This window comes from Canis lupus, chromosome 23 (genome assembly GCF_003254725.2).
Source record: "Canis lupus dingo isolate Sandy chromosome 23, ASM325472v2, whole genome shotgun sequence".
In the NCBI taxonomy this organism is placed as follows: Eukaryota; Metazoa; Chordata; class Mammalia; order Carnivora; family Canidae; genus Canis; species Canis lupus.
This window is the reverse complement of record NC_064265.1, coordinates 9,500,981-9,520,672: the sequence shown is the minus strand read 5'-3', so window position 1 is coordinate 9,520,672 and position 19,692 is coordinate 9,500,981. Positions and strand designations below refer to the sequence as shown.

Genomic DNA, 19,692 nt, shown 5'->3' with positions numbered 1-19,692 from the left:
GAGAGAGAGTGCGCGCACGCGCACAGAAGGAGAGGGAGGAGCAGACCCCTGCAGAGCAGAGAGCCTGATGTGGGGCTTGATCCTAGAACCGTAGGATCATGACCTGGGCCACAGGAAGACACTTTAACTGACTGAGCCCCCCAGGTGCCCCTTAAATTTCTTAGTATAGGGGCACCAGTAATACTGGATTCTGGTCCACCCTAATAACCTCATTGTAACCTAACTCTCTTTTTAAATATCCTATCTCCAAATACAGTCACAATTTGAATTAGGACCTCAACATTTTGGAGTGACACAACTCAGACCACAACCTTTCATGTTTTGGTTCCCGAAATTCATGTCTTCTCACATGTAATATATATTCAGGCCATCCCAGCAGCCACAAAAGTCTTAGCCCATTCCAGCTTCAACTCTAAGTAAGTAATCTCCTCTAAATATCATCTAACTTAGGTACAGGTGAGCTGTGAGCAATATTCATCCAGAGGTAAAATTATTTTCCAGGGGTAAACCTGTGAAACCTGGCAAGTTATCTGCTTCCAAAATGCTATATGTAGGAGAGGCACTGGATTGACGTTCCCATTCTAGATGGGAGAAACTAGAAAGAAGAAAGGAGTCTTGGGTCTCAAGCAAGTCTGAGGGCAGAAAAAATTCCATTAGATTTTTAAGACTCAAGAATAATTCTCTTCTTCTGTGCCTAGCAGAGTGGCTCTACCTTCTGAGCCAACCAGGTTGGCTATCCCAGCCCCTCGGCCCTGGGTATAGCCACAGCAGCTTGGACCTCTGTAACTGAGGAAAAGAGAGTCCCACCCCATAGTGGGTGGCAGACGTAGCCCTGAGGACCTCCAAATTAATTGCCTTCAGGATATTCCTTCTCTTTCTTGAAGGATAACACATGTGTGTAGCCAGATAGCTCTACTGGCCAGGCCTGTAGAATCTCAAAGGGCCACCAGCCTTCATTTCATCCTGTCTCAGTTTAGTCTAAACTGGCAGTGTTTCCACTGATAATAAATTCTCAAAAACTTCATTGGTTTCCCATGAAATGCACAGAAGGCCAACCCTTCAAGCAAGAGGGTCCTCTACAGCTCTTCCCTGGGTAAGCAAAGCTCCATTCCTGGTTTCTGCTGAAATGGCTGAGTTGAAATCGCTCATAATCTGTGTAGCGTGTGCCTGTCCAGCCAGACCCCTGATGTTCCCTCCAATCACACTTTCTCATTTTTTGTAACATGGATAGAATGTGAACTTTCCAGATCTTTAAGATCTAGATCCTTCTGCTTAACAATCCTTCTTCAATTTCTCTCTCTGCTCTTGCATTTTACTATAAGCAGCAAGGACAGACCAGGTTGTGCTTCAACACTTTGCACGGACATCTCATCAGCTAAATACCCAAATCTATCACTTACAAGTTCTACCTTCCACAAAACACTGGAACACAATCTGACCAAATTCTCTCCTACTTTATAAAGAAAGGATCCAATTCCTCCACTTCTAATAACGTGTTCCTCATTTCTGTCTGAGACCTCACCAGAAGTACCTTTAATATTCATATTTTTACCACCTTTCTATTCACAATGATACCTGTATTCTCTCAGATGATAGAAGCTCTCTCTCCAGCCTCCTCTCTTTTTCCCAAGCCCTCAGCATACACCTTTACCATCCATATTTCCACCAACAGTCTTCTCAAAGCAACCTCAGCTTTTTCTAGCATGTGCCTCAGGACATTTCCACCTCCACCCATTAGCCACTTCCAAAGCCACTTGCACATGTTTACATAGAAATGGCAAATACACATATGAAAAGATGCTTAATTTCATCGGTAATTGCAGAATTGCAAATCAAAGCCACATTTCACACTCACTGAAATAAAAAGTCTTTATCAAGTGTTGACAGGAATTGGGACAATGGCAGCTTTCATATGGTTTATATAAACTGGTGCAATTGCTTTGTGACAGGAGTATCAAAGTTTATGATGCACCTTACTTATGAACTGGCATTTCTGCCACCTCTGAGTATATTCCTCCAATATAATCTTGCAAATATACACCAAGAGATAGGAATTTGGTTAGAGCACATGAAATTTCTAAATCTGTACCATTCCAGTTTATAAAAATGCCTATTTCATGTCGTTCAACCTAACAGAAGACATTAACAGCAGTCACATTCAAAAATGCAGAAAGTCAAACAAATCAAATAAAACCTGGAAACTACCCTGAATATCCATAAATGAGAGGAGGATAAATGGTGTATATGTGTGTCATAATAGAGTTCTCTACTGCAGTAAAAAAGAACACACTGTAGATATACCCAATAACATGAGTGAATCTTAAAAACATAATGTTGAGACAGAAAATCATGTCATTGGTACATACATGTGCAGCAGGCACACGTTATAATCTTTTTTATAAAAAGTTCAAAAATTTGGAAAGCCAAAGCATGTGTTTTTTAGGAATAAATACGCAAAAACTATAAAGAACAAGATGGGGCCTCTGAAGGAGAAAAGATTTGTTTGCAGATATCACACAGAGGCTTCACAGCTGTCACTGGAAAGACATAGTAAGTACTGTCTTTTATAAGAAGGTACTACTTATTATTACTACTATTGTATTAAGTAATAATTATTATTAACATTTTATTACTTATTGTTATTACTATTATTATTATGAAAAGATTCAAGTTGTTTCTGTCTGTAAGGTATTTTTCATAAGCATAAAGTAAACCTAACATTAAATAAAACTAATCTAATTTCATCATAATTATAGCAAATATTTGAAACACTGTCCAAGGAATATACTGAGAAGTATAATAAAGATGATGACAATGATTTTGGTAAATATGTTAAGAAGATGAAAAGTACAGCATGCAGAATGTGGTCAATAATATTTTAATAACACTGTGTGGTGAAAGATGGTGACAACATTCGTCATGGTGAGCACTGAGTAATGTAACAGAACTGTCAAATCACTACATTGTACACCTGAAATTAATATAACACTGTAGGTCAACTATACTTCAAAAATAAAACTTTTTAAGTTGTTAATGATTTTGATGGATCTAACATTATTGGTTGAACACTTACTATGTTCCAGATGTTTTGGCATTTCATACATGTATGTGTATGCATATATATACACACACCCACAAAATTCTACAGGGAACTACAACCACTGTTACTACTCACAGATGAGAAAGTATAAACTCATAGTTACATGTTCTGAATGTAAGATAAATAATGAATGACAGCTAAGGTCTGACTGTGTTTAAAGTCCATACCTTTACTCCACACACAGACCTTCCTGTGAGATACAGAAGAAAACTCTGGACCTCAGGTTTTCATACTTGGAATCCAGAGTTCCCTACCATGTCCTAGCATGTGAAAGGTAAGAACAGGAACTCCCGTTACTTGGTTGCTATTCAGGCAAAGGTGACCTGCCCTTTTAGTTTCCAAATAATGGCAATAAACACAGAGAACGGACAAGTTTCCATCATTAAAAGACTTCTGTTAAATGATTTAAAGCCTCATACTTGTACGATGCAAACCAACTTCAAGATTTAACCAGCAAATCACAACAGGAATCCCAGCTATTTTTAAAATATTTTTTCACGCCACTTATGCTATTGGTCAAAAGTAAATCTGTGGTCCACTTTGCTCATGTGATGTTGGGGTTGGGGGGTAGGGGCAGGGTGGGTGGGGAGACAGTCTAGTTCACCTGCTGGTCTGCAAAAGTAAATTAGAAGTAAGGCTCCACTTTTAGGCTGCAAGGCAAAGGGGAAGCTTCATAAGATGCCATCTTCAAGTCCCTCAATGAGCAGGAAGAAACAGATCAGAGGGCACAGGGAAAATGCAGACTGATTCCTTCCTTCAGAATACCCCATTAAAGGTGATAATGGCACCCTGGAGTTTCCTCCCAAGGTGATATATCTGTCCCCTTCACTTCACTTCACCGGCTTTTGGTTTCTGAGAATTATATATGAACTTCTAAGATGTGCAGTTAGTGAAAGACAGAAGTGGCAGCTTTGATCATCTCAAACCTAAAAATAATGATCAGGACTCAAAAGGGATAAATGGTTTCTGTAAAGATATAAATAAAGTAGCTATAAATGAACAAGGCAGAGAACAATGAGAAAACCCTTTGGGGAAATGAGGAAAGCATCTTCCTTTTCTACAGTAAACATGATTAGATTTCCTGTACAACAGAGATAGCATCTCAGGGCTAGAGAAGCCTCACGTCCAGGAATCACAGATCACATAGGTATGGAGCCTTCATTTATAGATGAGAGAGGGTAAGCACAGGAGAAGGAAGTGGTTTCCCCATGACACAAAGCTGGTTCAGAAAGTCCTGGCTTCTAGAACAGTGCTTTCCCTCCTTGATCTCTTGGGTTTATACCTAACTAAGATGGCAGCAGAGAGAATACGATATTGTATTATCACATACTTTTGGTGAACTGCATGCTGTATATTTCATTTGATTCCTTCCCTTAAAAGGTCACAAAATTCTTTCCTTTAATACATTTCTATGGGTACAAAATATTCCATTGTGTGGCTGTACCACAACTTAAGCAATCATACTTGCATACTTTCTGTTTATTTCCAATGTTTTTCTACCATAAATAACACTAACACCTTTATACATATTTACTTGCACATCCTTGAAGAAAATTCTTAGATTGAATGGCTGGGTCAATGTTTAGGCACATTTGATAATTACTGCCAGATTGCCATGAAAATGTTTACTCTTGTCTTCCTCCTACTAGGATATATGAGTGCCTGTGTTCCTCAACTCTTATTAAATGAAAATGGAAAGTTATTATAATTGGTAATGCTTTGGTCACTAGTTATTTGGAATGTTTCATTACACTGTGTTTTGAACCTTGATACTTGTGGAATTGCCTTTTCTTATGAACTTTGCAATTTTATATTTTAGAGAATTTTATATATTTCTTAGTATTTTTTAAAGGACACTTAACATATTAAAATAGTCATCCATCCTGTTGTCCCCAGATTGTCCCTTGCCTTTTAATTGTATTCATCTTGTGTTTTGCTATGTGAACTTGCTTGTTTTATGCAGTAAAATGTTGGGTGTTGTTTTTGTTATCAAGTTTTCATAAGCTTCTACCTATTCTCAATTCCTTTACGAGAATACCTAATACTATAAAGATGGCAGATTTTCCCCCAAATTAACAGATTCATTAAAAAAAATGGTCAATAAAAAATTCATGTGAATTTTTATTCCTAACTTGATAAAAAGGTTTCAAAGTTCACCTGGAGACATAAATGGATAGTGTTAGCCAGACAATTAGGAGAAGGAACAATAATGAGAGGTGATTTGCAATACTAGGTTTTAAGGTGTGTCACTCACATGAGATCAGCTGGTAGATCACCAGCTCAGGGCAGGTCAGGAAAGAAAGGCCCAAGAAAGATCCTCTGTGTCTGTGTGTTTGTGTATGTATGTATGCATGTATGTATCTATTTATTTCTTCATGGGTCATCTAAGTCAGATAGATTGGTCTATAAATGTTTGGGATAGTTGACAAATCACATCAGGTCTATGAGGTTTCTTTTTTTTTTTTTATTTTTTTATTTATGATAGTCACAGAGAGAGAAAGAGAGAGAGGCAGAGACACAGGCAGAGGGAGAAGCAGGCTCCATGCACCGGGAGCCCGACGTGGGATTCGATCCCGGGTCTCCAGGATCGCGCCCTGGGCCAAAGACAGGCGCCAAACCGCTGCGCCACCCAGGGATCCCCTCTATGAGGTTTCTAAGGTCATTTGTTAGTGAGTTAAAGAAACTAAAGTTATTAAAAAGAAATGAAGAGTAAAATGGAAAATGTATTGCTGAGATGAAAAAGCATTTGGTGTATAATTAATAATTATACACCCAAACTGGGAGTTGTGCAAATACCCTTCAATAGAAGACTAAATTATGGTATATTCACCAGTAGAATACTACATAGCAATAAGCACAAGTAAACTACAAATACATATGACAGTATGAATGAATCTCATGAATATTCTTCTGAGCAAAATAAGATAGACACAGAGAGAAAATAGTGATGAATCCAATTATACAAAGTTCAAAATCAGGCAAAACTATTCTACAGTGTTAGAAGCAGGAGAGTCTTCGTCACTGAGCAGGAAAACAGTGACGAAAAAGAGTAAAGCTGAGGAACTGGTAACATTGTTTCCTGATCTGGGTGCTAGTTATATAGATGTACTCAATTTGTGAAAATCCACTGAAGTATACACTTTTGATTTATGTATGACATGGTTCAATAAAAAGCAAAAAATATAGTATGAATAGTAAAATCCTATGTAATTAGATAAACTGCAAATACACTGAAAGATAATCACAAGAAATATTACCAATAGTTACCTCTGAGTGGTAAAATTTCATAAATGCAATTTTTAAAAAATGTACTTTTGGGTGTTTTTTCCCTTCTACAATAAACAGTTTGAAAAATTAAACAAATGCCCATTAAGCATATGTACGAGGATAGTCTCCTCAATGCTATTTACAATAGAAAATTTGTTTAAGCAACAGAAATATTTAATGTTGGATCCCTGGGTGGCTCAGTGGTTTAGCGCCTGCCTTCAGCCCAGGGCATGATCCTGGAGTCCCGGGATCAAGTCCCACATCAGGCTCCCTGCATGGAGCCTGCTTCTCCCTCTGCCTATGTCTCTGCCTCTCTCTCTCTCTCTGTGTCTCTCATGAATAAATAAATAAAATCTTTAATAAAAAAAAAAAGAAAAAGAAATATTTAATGTTAGACCACTGGTTAAATTTGCTATGATATATCTCTGCTAGGATACTAACATGCTATAAAAATGACATATTTTTAAAATATGATATATTACTGACATGGAAAAATATTCACAACATATTTATGAATGAAACATTACAGACTGAAGAACAATATTAAGTGATCTCGTTCTGTTATTCTAAAAAAAAGAGTGTGTGAATTCCATTAAAAAGAATAGAATAATAAATCATATGCCAAATGTTCACAGTTGTTATTATTTCCGGGTTATTGGATTTCTTATAAATTTTAGTTATTTTTTAATGTTTTTTTCATGTTTTCCAATTTTCCCACAATGAACATGGATTACTTTCTTGATGAAAAATAAATGTTATTTTGAACACTAATAAAAGCCAGTAATAACTTTACAAGAGTAGCTCAAGTTTATAATATAATAAATGGTCTTGACATTACAAGAGGATCACAATAACTAAAATGTCAAAGGAGAAGCCTGATATTATCATATTCGAGGGGACAGCCTGAAAACTGTTCACTACTCAATTATATTTTATTTCACATCAGTTTATAGCTGCAAAGACCCTAAAACAAGAAGAGATACAATACCAATCACTAGGGCAGCCTGGGTGGTTCAGCGGTTTAGTGCCGTCTTCAGCTCAGGGCTTGATCCTGGAGACCCGGGACTGAGTCCCACGTCAGGCTCCCTGCATGGAGCCTGCTTCTCCCTCTGCCTGTGTCTCTGCCTCTCTGTCTCCCTCTCTCTCTGTGTATCTCTTGAATAAATAAAATCTTTAAAAAAAAATTTAAAAAATACCAATCACTAAAAAAAAAAAAAAAAAAAAAATCCCATTTTTTGTCAAGGTCATGAAATAATGCCTGATAGATACTCTATTAACTTCAGCTGATAAATAACTAATATCAATTCAGTTTCCTATTATTTTCTAAGAATCAAAGCATTATATCTTGAGACTTGGAAAACTTTCAAAAACCTGATGATGAGCAAAGGATAATTAGAAAATTCAGTGTTCATTACAAAAATGGGTAAACCCTTTCAATCTCAATAGGCCAAAAAATTAAAAGTTCAGCCTGAGGCCATATATAAACAGTATAATTATCAAAACTTGGAGAACAGAAAACCCACCTATAAAAGAGTTGGGGTCTTACTTATGAAACCATGCAACCCATTCAAGACTGAACTGTGTTTTAATTCTGTGCTTGGTCAAATTTAATTACAGCAGCTTAGAAAAGAACCAAAACAAACTCTCATCATACTCAGCCTCCATTTGAAGGTTTACCATGTGACACAAATAGCAGTGTGTTCACATGCATTTCCCCAACTTTCACAAGACATTATGGGAGAGGTGTTTTATTGCCAGCATTAGAGAAAAAGTGACTTGCATCAGCCACCCTGGAAGCAAACCAGAAGGTAGGTTATAACAAAGTGGTAGAAGCCTGACAGCAGTTGTTCATGAGTGATTTTTATATTTTCAAAGTTCTCTACAGCGATAAATGACTCATAACTTTAAAGTTAGAAGACCTCAAAAAAAAAAAAAAAAAAAAAAGAAGACCTCAAAAAAGGTAGAATTGTCTATATTATTCCTGGCTAGAATAACAAACATGAGGAAGGACACTGACACTTCTACAGGAAAATGGTCAGTACATACCTTACAAATGAAAAGAAAAAAAAGGAACTCCAAAGATATTAAGTACATACATAATGGAAAGTTCATCATAAAAGGTCAGTGTTTACACAAGTGACATTCTAGAAAGATACTTAGAACAGAAAGATCAAGGACAAATGGTTGAACGAGATTTTATAAACCCACAGTCTGTGTGTTTATGTATGTGTGTGATATCATGAACCTAATAGAAAAGTAAAAAGATTAACTTGCAAAGTCCAAAGTCCTAAAGGTGATAAAAAGTAAGTACTGCTGGAGCTTCCCTCTTCAGCCATGACTAGATGTTGACTAGAACTGAAAAGAAATTTCTTATTCCTCCAAAAAAAATCTAAGTGTTAGGACTCTCATTTAAGGCACTTGCTATCAGGGAAAAAAGAAAAAAAAAAACTTCCACCTGGGAAGAAAGAAAACAACACACATATGAGATGTACCTTTCATTGTGTCTATTCTTTGAAGGAGGTGGTACTTAGACTATAGAACTCACTGACCTTCATTACTTCAGCTTCAAGATTGCTATCCCTACTAGACAGCCTGCTTCTCTGAGACTCATCATTTACCTATAGACAGGAATGGCCTAGAGCAGACTCAATTACAACACTAGGCCACAACTGGTTGGACCAGGGATGGCAGGATGCTATTAACATTCAGCTAGGATATGTTGATCTTGGTGGCCTGCTACAATCCCACCTGAAAATGCCACCAAATGGCTTTTACAGTGAAGATGTATTATTGGCCTTTTTGCAGCTTAAACAATATCTAGGCTGACTTCTAGTCTGAATCTGTTGTGTGAAAGTCAACATTTCCCCCTTCTCATTCTGGAAATAATTCAAAAAGCAATAAGGAAAATGAGAAACAAAATGTAAATTTCATTTCAGCTAAGCCAAGAGACAATTAAAACTACAGATACCAAATGTAAATGGAAAGGCATCTAAAATAAAGGAAATTAAGTTGGAAAAATTAAACTCCTTTGGATGGTGAATAATGAAAAAGAAAAAAACTCAAATGATATAAAAACACTAGAAGATAAAATAAATGAGCAAGAAAGGCAAGTAAGCAAGTAAATCTCTCACTGTAAGATATGTGATAAAGCAATGGAGTGACCAAATACTTTTAAGATATTAAAAACTTAATGATCAAATCACACCTATGAATGAAGAAATAGGAAAAATATCAAAGTAACACAAAATGACAAAATGTGAATTGACAGGGCTTTGGAAATAGGCGGGGGAAAATAACAACCATTGCAGAAATTATGCCAAGAAGGCATACCAGGTAGCTGAGAAACTAGTGGAATAAAGTGGGGGAAAGATATGAGGAAGGGGACCAAAGTGAAATAGTAAGACAGATTGTGGAGAATACTGCAGATATGGAGGGAAAAAGAAGAGACCCTAAAGAAAGGAAATGAAAATACTGGAACAAATACATAAGCAATTCCTGAAAATTTTGAGACTATATTGGGTCCCAAGGAAAACTGATCTTTTAAATTAAAAAAAAAAAAAAAGTCTTCTTAGAGGGGAGAGAGAGAAAGGGAAGGGGCAGAGGGAGACAGAATCTCAAGCAGACTCCCTGCTGAGCACAGAGCCTGATACAGGGCTCAATCTCACCACCCTGAGATCATGACCTGAGCCAAAATGAAGAATCAGACACTTAACCAACTGAACCACCCAGATGCCCTTAGACTTTTAAATTTTTTTAAGCTACAAAAATAATGAGTAACATAAACATACTTCATACACCAACAGAATAATTCCAAAATGCATAACTAACCTAAAGGTAAAAAAATAAAATAAAATCATAAAGGTAACAAAAGAAAATGAAACAAAATTTTTTCATAATCTCTGAGTGAGAAAAGCATTCCTCAATATGACACAAAATTCAGAAACCATTGAAAATAATGGATAAATTCAATATAAAATTTGAAATATCTGCATAACAAAGAACCAAAACATTATGAGCAGAGTTAGGTGACAAAAATGAAAAAAAATGGCAACCTACATCAAAGACAAAAAGATAATTTCCCTCAATACAAAAACTTTGACAAGTGCATAAGAAAAAAGAGCAAAAACCTAACAGAAAAATGGACAAGGAGAGTAATAAAAATCAGAAGAAACAGAATGCCCAGAAAGAACTATAAATGGCTCATAAACCTATCAAACACATAAAAAGACAAATACAAATTGAAAGACTTTTTTTTCACCTATCAGATTTGCAAAGATTCAAAAGCTTAGTAATCACAGGATGTTGGTAAGGCTGTGAGGAAATGGGCACTCTCATACATTGCTGTTAGGATCATAAGTGTACCATCTCTATGGATGGCAACTTGCCAATACTTATCAATATTATAGGGAAGTAGACAGATATCCTTTCATTCAGGAATTCCACCTCTAAGAATTTATCCTACAGAGGTAACACACATATATTTATGCAAAAATGACATATTTAGAAAGATCGTTAGAGAACCAAGTGAAAAATAATGATGGGATAGCCATACAATGGAAAACCATGCATCTGGTAGGGAAAAATGAAGAAACTTTATGAACTGTTATGGAATTCTTCAAATATAGGGTTAAGTAAAGGTTGCACAATGATATGTACAAACAGCAAGGTGCAAAACAGTAGGTATACTATGCCATTATTTGTATAAAAAGAGAGGAATAAAATATAAGTTTCTAATGTATATACGTGTACACATACTTACTTGTATGTGCATAAATCACTCAAGAAAAATTCATAGGAAAAACCCAGTGGCATGAGTTACCTAAAGAAAAGGGCAACTACTATGGTCAGTGGTGTGAAGCATACTTTCAATGCTTTTGAAATTTTGAATGATTTAAATGTATTGTGTATTCAATATTTTAAATGTAAATATTTAATCTTAATTTATTTCATAAACAAAATATACTTTAAATATATCATATTTAATATAACTAATAATATAACAAAATAGATTGTATATAAACATATTATTATATATAAGTATAATATAAAAATAGTATAGTACAAATTAATTTATTTTTAATAAATTTTTAAAATTAAATTTAAATTTTATACACACACAGACACACACACACACAAACATAATGTTTTAAAAGAGATAAGCTGGGCAGCCCGGGTGGCTCAGGGGTTTAGCGCTGCCTTCAGCCCAGGGTGTGGTCCTGGAGACCCAGGATTGAGTCCCACATCAGGCTCCCTGCATGGAATGGAGCCTGCTTCTCCCTCTGCCTGTCTGTGCCTCTCTCTCTCTCTCTCTCTCTTTTTCTCTCTCTCTCTCTGTCTCTCATGAATAAATAAGTTAAATCTTTTTTTTAAAAAAAGGGATAAGCTGATCAAGTTACCTCCATGCATAAAAATCCTTTCATCATTCCCTATAGCTTTGGGGATAACTTTGAGAGGGCTTTGCTTTACCACCAAGGTAAGCTTTGCTTACCACCCTTGAAGACCTCATTCTAACCTGCTCTCTCTCTGGGCTTGACTTTGACCTTCCTTCTGGATCTCTATGAATCAACCACACCACTGAGTTACTTATCAGAACATATCCTTCTCTCTCTTGCCCTTACCCCTAAATGTGTTGGTCTTGCGTTATTGTCCCATAGATCCTTGAGGCTCTGCTCATTTTCATGGTCTGTTTTCTCTGTTTTTCAGTTTGGGCAAATTCTTTTGATCTGTACTCTTCTTGTTCACTGATCCTCTGTCATCTTCACTACAGTTTTTTGTTCATCCAGCAAGTATTTTTTCTTTCCATTGTTATATTTTTCAGTTCTATAATTTCTTTTTGGTTCCTTTTTATAACTCTCATTATTGTAATTTCCTATTTTTCATTTGTTTCAGGTGGATTTGTAATTATTTACTGAAGCACTTTTATAACGGCTGCTTTATTTTTTTTGTATATTTTTTCATTGGAGTTCGATTTGCCAACATATAGCATAACACCCAGTGCTCATGCTGCCAGGTGCCCCTCTCAGTGCCCGTCACCCAGTCACTCCAACCCCCCACTCACCTCCCCTTCTACTACCCCTTGTTCATTTCCCAGAGTTAGGAGTCTCTCATGTTCTGTGAATCTCACTGATATTTCCCACTCATTTTCTCTCCTTTCTCCTTTATTCCCTTTCACTATTTTTTTATATTCCCCAAATGAATGAGACCATATACTGTTTGTCCTTCTCCGATTGACTTATTTCACTCAGCATAATACCCTCCAGTTCCATCCACATCGAAGCAAATGGTGGGTATTTGTCGTTTCTAATGGCTGAGGAATATTCCATTGTATACATAGACCACATCTTCTTTATCCACTCATCTTTCGTTGGACACCGAGGCTCCTTCCACAGTTTGGCTACTGTGGACATTGCTGCTAGAAACATTGGGGTACAGGTGTCCCGGCGTTTCACTGCATCTGTATCTTTGGGGTAAATCCCCAGCAGTGCAATTGCTGGCTCATAGGGCAGGTCTATTTTTAACTCTCTGAGGAACGTGCACACAGTTTTCCAGAGTGGCTGCACCAGTTCACATTCCCATCAACAGTGCAAGAGGGTTTCCCTTTATCCACATCCTCTCCAACATATGTTGTTTCCTGTCTTGTTAACTTTCACCATTCTCACTGGGGTGAGGTGGTATCTCATTGTGGTTTTGATTTGTATTTCCCTGATGGCAAGTGATGCGGAGCATTTTCTCATGTGCTTGTTGGCCATGTCTATGTCATCCCCTGTGAAATTTCTGTTCATGTCTTTTACCCATTTCATGATTGGATTGTTTGTTTCTTTGCTGTTGAGTTTAATAAGTTCTTTATAGATCTTGGATACTAGCCCTTTATCTGATAGGTCATTTGCCAATATCTTCTCCCATTCTGTAGGTTGTCTCTTAGTTTTGTTGACTGTTTCTTTTGCTGTGCAGAAGCTTTTTATCTTGATTAAGTCCCAATATTCATTTTTGCTTTTGTTTCCCTTGCCTTCATAGATGTATCTTGCAAGAAGTTGCCGTGGCCAAGTTCAAAAAGGGTGTTGCCTGTGTTTTCCTCTAGGATTTTGATGGATTCTTGTCTTGCATTTAGATATTTCATCCATTTTGAGTTTATCTTTGTGTATGGTGAAAGAGAGTGGTCTAGTTTCATTCTTCTGCATGTGGATGTCCAATTTCCCAGAACCATTTATTGAAGAGACTGTCCTTTTTCCAGTGGATATTCTTTCCTGCTTTGTTGAATATTAGTTGACCATAGAGTTGAGGTCCCATTTCTGGGTTCTCTATTCTGTTCCACTGATCTATGTGTCTGTTTTTGTGCCACTACCACACCGTCTTGATGATAATAGCTTTGTAGTACAACCTGAAATCCAGCATTGTAATGCCCCTAGCTATGGTTTTCTTTTTCAATATTCCTCTGGCTTTTTGGGGGTCTTTTCTGATTCCATACAAGTCTTAAGATTATTTGTTTCAATTCTCTGAAGAAAGTCCATGGTATTTTGACAGGGATTGCATTAAATGTGTAAATTGCCCTGGGCGGCAGTAACATTTTCACAATATTAATTCTTCCAATCCATGAGCATGGAATATTTTTCCATCTCTTTGTGTCTTCCTCAATTTCTTTCAGAAGTGTTCTATACTTTTTAGGGTATAGATCTTTTACCTCTTTGGTTAGGTTTATTCCTAGGTATCTTATGCTTTTGGGTGCAATTGTAAATGGAATTGACTCCTTTTTTAAAAAAATTTTTTTATTATTTATTTATGATAGTCATACAGAGAGAGAGAGAGAGGCAGAGACACAGGCAGAGGGAGAAGCAGGCTCCATGCACCGGGAGCCTGACGTGGGACTCGATCCTGGGTCTCCAGGATCGCGCCCTGGGCCAAAGGCAGGTGCCAAACCGCTGCGCCACCCAGGGATCCCTGGAATTGACTCCTTAATTTCCCTTTCTTCAGTTTCATTGTTAGTGTATAGAAATGCCACTGATTTCTGGGCATTGGTTTTTTATCCTGCCACACTGCCGAACTGCTGTGTGAGTTCTAGCAATCTTGGGGTGGAGCCTTTTGGGTTTTCTACATACAGTATCATGTCACCTACGAAGAGGGAAAGTTTGACTTCTTCTTTGCCAATTTGAATGCCTTTTATTTCTTTTTGTTGCCTGATTGCTGAGGCTAAGACTTCTAGTACTATGTTGAATAGCAGTGGTGAGAGTGGACATCCCTGTCGTGTTCCTGATCTTAGGGGAAAGGCTCCCAGTGCTTCCCCACTGAGAATGACATTTGCTGTGGGCTTTTTGTTGATGGCTTTTAAGATGCCAAGGAATGTTCCCTCTATCCCTACACTCTGAAGAGTCTTGATCAGGAATGCTGTATTTTGTCAAATCCTTTCTCTGCATCTATTGAGAGGATCATCTGGTTCTTGTTTTTTCTCTTGTTGATATGATCTATCATGTTGATTGCTTTACAAGTGTTGAGCCAGCCTTGCATCCCAGGGATAAATCCCACTTGGTCATGGTGAATAATCTTCTTAATGTACTGTTGGATCCTATTGGCTTGTATCTTGATGAGAATTTTTGCATCTGTGTTCATCAGGGATATTGGTTTATAATTCTCATTTTTGGTGGGGTCTTTGGTTTTGGAATCAAGGTGATGCTGGCCTCATAGAATGAGTTTGGAAGTATTCCATCTCTTTCTATCTTTTGGAACAGCTTTAGTAGAATAGGTATTGTTTCTTCTTTAAACGTTTGATAAAATTCCCCCGGAAAGCCATCTGGCCCTGGACTTTTGTGTCTCGGGAGGTTTTTGGTGACTGCTTCAATTTCTTCCTGGGTATTGGCCTGTTCAGGTTTTCTACTTCTTCCTGCTCCAGTTTTGGTAGTTTGTGGTTTTCCAAAAATGCATCCATTTCTTCTAGTTGTCTAATTTATTGGTGTATAGCTGCTCATAATGTTTTTTAAATCGTTTGTATTTCCTTGGAATTGGTGGTGATCTCTCCTTTTTCGTGATTTTATTAATTAGAGTCTTTTCTATTTTGTTTTTAATAAAGTTGGCTAATGGTTTATCTATCTTATTAACTCTTTCAAAGAACCAACTCCTGGTTTTGTTGATCTGTTCTACAGTTCTTCTGGTCTCTATTTCATTGAGTTCTGCTCGAATCTTTATTAACTCTCTTCTTCTGCTGGGTGTAGGTTTTATTTTGTTCTTTCTCCAGTTCCTTTAGGTGCAAGGTTAGCTGCTGTATTTGAGTTTTTTCCAATTTTTTGAGGGATGCTTGTATTGCGGTGTATTTCCCTCTTAGGACTGCTTTTTCTGTATCCCAAAGATTTTGAATGGTTGTATCTTCATTTTCATTAGTTTCCATGAATCTTTTAAGTTCTTTTTTTTTTTTTTTTTTTTTTTAAGAAAATGGAAGCCTGCTTTTATTGATGCACACATTGACGGACTTGCGATTGGAAGGGGCAGTGACGTTAACATGACACTGGTGGTTAACGCAACGGAAACATGAGGGCACGAGATGGCTTTGCAGGGACATGATGCCCTCATAAGTTAGGGAAACGGACTGCTAGCTGGCTGCCCTTTCATTTCATGTTCTTCACAAACTCCTCTCCCTTTTTTGATGGAGGCCTTCAGCTCGGGGATGGCTTCTGCTATCATCTTCTCTTCAAAAGGCGAGATCTTGCCAATGCCTAGATTCTTCTCGATGTCCTTTTTCCCCAGCAGTAATGGTGTGGAGAAATAGGCACAGTCTGCTTCCTGGAACATTCGACAACTCCTTCCTTCCCATTCATTGCATCCACAAGGGAGAAGACAAACCGAGCTCCAGCGTATGCCATGGACAGGGTGGCAGAGCCTGCTCCAGCTTTGGCCTTCACCACCTCCGTGCCAGCCTCCTGAAGCCGCCCAGTCATGGCTGTCAGCAGGTCCTGGGGAAGGTCCACCTTGGGGGTGCACTGAGAGATCAGGGGGATGATGGTCTTCCCGGCATGACCACCAATGACAGGAACATTGACTCGCGCGGGATCCAAACCCTTTAGTTCTGCAATGAAAGTGTTGGCCCTGAAATGTCCAGGGTCGTCACCCCGAAGATTATATTGGGGTCGTAAGCTCTGTGTTTCTTGAAAACCTCCGTTGCAATTGGGATGGTGGAGTTGACCGGATTTGAAATGACACAGATCATGGCCTCGGGGCAATGCTGGGCACAGGCAGCAGTCAGGGTGGCCACAATTGAGGCCTTGGTGCTGAGCAGGTCATCCCGTGTCATGCCTGGTTTTCTTGGGACTCCGGCTGGAATAACCACCGCATCGCAGCCTTTGAGGCAATCCGTCAGCTGCGCAGGTCCGAGGTGGCCTTTCACGGTTGCTCTGGTCTCGATGTGGCTCAGATCTGCGGCCACTCGGGGTGTATGAGCAATATCCAGAGGGTCAGGCGGCTCCCTAAGGGGCTGTTCTTCAGAAGCAGCACAAGGGGCTGCCCAATTCCTCCAGAAGCCCCAAGCACAGCTACTTTAGCATTGTTCTGGGCCGAGGTGCTGAAGCTGCGGCGGGCGAGGGTGCAGAGCATGTTGGTTGGAGCCGGCAGGGAGCCGAAGAGCAGGTGCAGGAGCCGGCGGCTGGCAGGTGACACCAACGACCTCCACCCTTTTAGTTCTTCTCTAATTTCCTGGTTGACCCTTTCGTCTTTTAGCAGGATGATCTTTAACCTCCACGTGTTTGAATTTCTTCCAAATTTCATCTTGTGACTGAGTTCAAGTTTCAAAGAATTATGGTCTGAAAATACGCAAGGGACAATCCCAATCTTTTGGTATTGGTTGAGACCTGATTTGTGACCCAGTATGTGGTCTATTCTGGGGAAAGTTCCGTGTGCAATTGAGAAGAATGTGTATTCAGTTGTGTTTGGATGTAAGGTTCTGTAAATATCTCTGAAATCCATCTGGTCCAGTGTATCATTTAAAGCTCTTATTTCTTTGGAGATGTTGTGCTTAGAAAATCTGTCATTTGCAGAAAGTCCTGTATGAATTCTACCAGTATTAGTGTATTATTATCTAAGTATGTCTTTAGTTTGGTTATTAATTGATTAATATACTTGGCAGCTCCCACATTAGGGGCATAAATATTCATGATTGTTAGGTCCTCTTGTTGGATAGATTCTTTAAGTATGATATAGTGTACCTCTTCATCTCTTACTACAGACTTTGGGATAAACTTTAATTTATCTGATATGAGGATTGCTACCCCTGTTTTCTTTTGAGGACCATTTGAATGGTAAATGGTTCTCCACCCTTTCATTTTCGGGTTGTAGGTGTCCTTAGGTCTAAAATGAGTCTCTTGTAGACAGCAAATAGATGGATCTTGTTTTTTTATCCAGTCTGATACCCTGCGTCTTTTGATGGGATCATTAAGCCCATTCTCATTCAGAGTTACTATTGAAAGATATGAATTTAGTGTCATCGTAATACCTATTCAGTCCCTGTTTTTGTGGATTATTTCTTTGGGCATCCTCTTTCTTTTACAGAGTCCCCCTTAATATTTCTTGCAGAGCTGATTTGGTGGTCATATATTCTTTCAGTTTCTGCCTATCTTGGAAGCTCTTTATCTCTCCCTTTTATTCTGAATGAGAGCCTTGCTGGATAAAGTATTATTAACTGCATGTTCTTCTCATGCAGGACCCTGAATATATCCTGCCAGCCCTTTCTGGCCTGCCAAGTCTCTGTGGAGAGGTCTGTTCTTAATCTAATATTTCTCCCCATATAAGTTAGGGATCTCTTGTCTCTTGCTGCTTTAAGGATTTTCTCTTTATCTTTGGAATTTGCAAGTTTCGCTATTAAATGTCGAGGTGTTGAACAGTTTTTATTTGTTTTAGGGTGGGGCCTATCTCCTGGATCTGAATGCCTGCTTCCCTCCCCAAGTTAAGGAAGTTCTCAGCTATGATTTGTTCAAATATGCTTTCTGGCCCTCTGGCCCTTTGGCACCCTCTGGAACCCCAATTAAACGTAGATTTTTTTCTTCTGAGACTGTCATTTATTTCCCTTAACCTTTCCTCATGGTCTTTTAATGGTTTTTCTCTTTTTTCCTCAGCTTCCTTCCTTGCCATCAACTTATCTTCTATGTCACTCACTCTTTCTTCTACCTCATTAACTCTCGTCGTTAGGACCTCCAGTTTGGTTTGCATCTCATTTAATTGATTTTTAATTTTGGCCTGATTAGATCTAAATTCTGCAGTCATGAAGTCTCTTTAATCCTTTATGCTTTTTTCCAGAGCCACCAGTAGCTTGATAATTGTGCTTCTGAATTGGCTTTCTGACATCGAATTGTAATCCAAATTTTGTAACTCTGTGGCAGAGAGTACTGTTTCTGATTCTTTCTTTTGTGGTGAGTTTCTTTCATTTTGCTCAGTGCAGAGTGGGTAAAAACTTCCTTTTATACTAGAAAAAGGAAGAGAAAAAAAAAAAAAACAAGGAGGGGTATCCTCTGGTTCTATATACTGTAAATCCCTCGACCTCCCCTGGAGCTTTCCAGCGCTGCTCAGCCAAGAACTTGCTCTTTCCTGTCCTTCCAGCTGGTGTTCTGGGGGAGGGGCCTGCTGTGCTGATTCTCAGATGTGTGCACCTGGGGGAGCTGCCCCGGCCCGTTGGGTGCTGGGCTCAGTGGCAGCTGTTTATCCTGTGAGGCCCCTGTTCCCTGGCAGCGCTGCTCTGTCCCAGGCACAGGTGACACCAGGAGGAACAAACACACTGGCGGCGGCCAGCTCCCCAGCTCTGGATTCAGCTCCCACAGTAACTACCACAGTCTCCCAGTCCGCACTGGCCTGGATGCTCCGGGAGCCGGGGGTGGGGGTAGAGGGGGTTGCTGATCCACACAGCTCCGGGCCGCGGGGCAGCAGGAGAGTCCTTGCTGTCCTGTGTCCTCCCCGCCTCAGCCTGTCCCGGGGGGAGGCAGGATCGTGGGCTGGTTCCCCGGTGCCCTAGGATCCAGGGCCTGTGCTGCTGGAATCGCGCTCCCGGGGGGCGGCTCCCAAAGGCAGGAGGGCACAGACCCCTCTGCCGGGAGCCACCTCCTGAGCTGCTCCCAAGGCCATAAGGGATGCTTTAAAATTCTTGTCAGTTATTTCCAACATCCGATTAATCTTCACGTTAGTATCAGTTGTCTTCCTCACTCAAATTGTAATATTCCAGTTATTATGATGAGTGTTTTTCATTTGTACCCTGGAAATTTTGGCTACTATGTTAGGAGACTCTGGGTCCTATTTAGCTATTTTGTTATTATAATAGGTAGTCCTTCTATTTAGGTATATTTAGCACAAGGCCCTGTCCTACT

At 39.0% G+C, this 19,692-nt stretch overlaps 1 protein-coding gene and 1 pseudogene across 8 annotated transcripts in view; both read right to left on the bottom strand.

Annotated features, from left to right (window-relative positions):
* The window catches only part of LOC112668723 (myosin VIIA and Rab interacting protein), a 368,414-nt gene that overhangs the window by 312,550 nt on the left and 36,172 nt on the right, over positions 1–19,692 (bottom strand). The window lies entirely within an intron of this gene.
* LOC112668724 (malate dehydrogenase, mitochondrial-like) lies at positions 15,535–16,916 on the bottom strand (annotated as a pseudogene).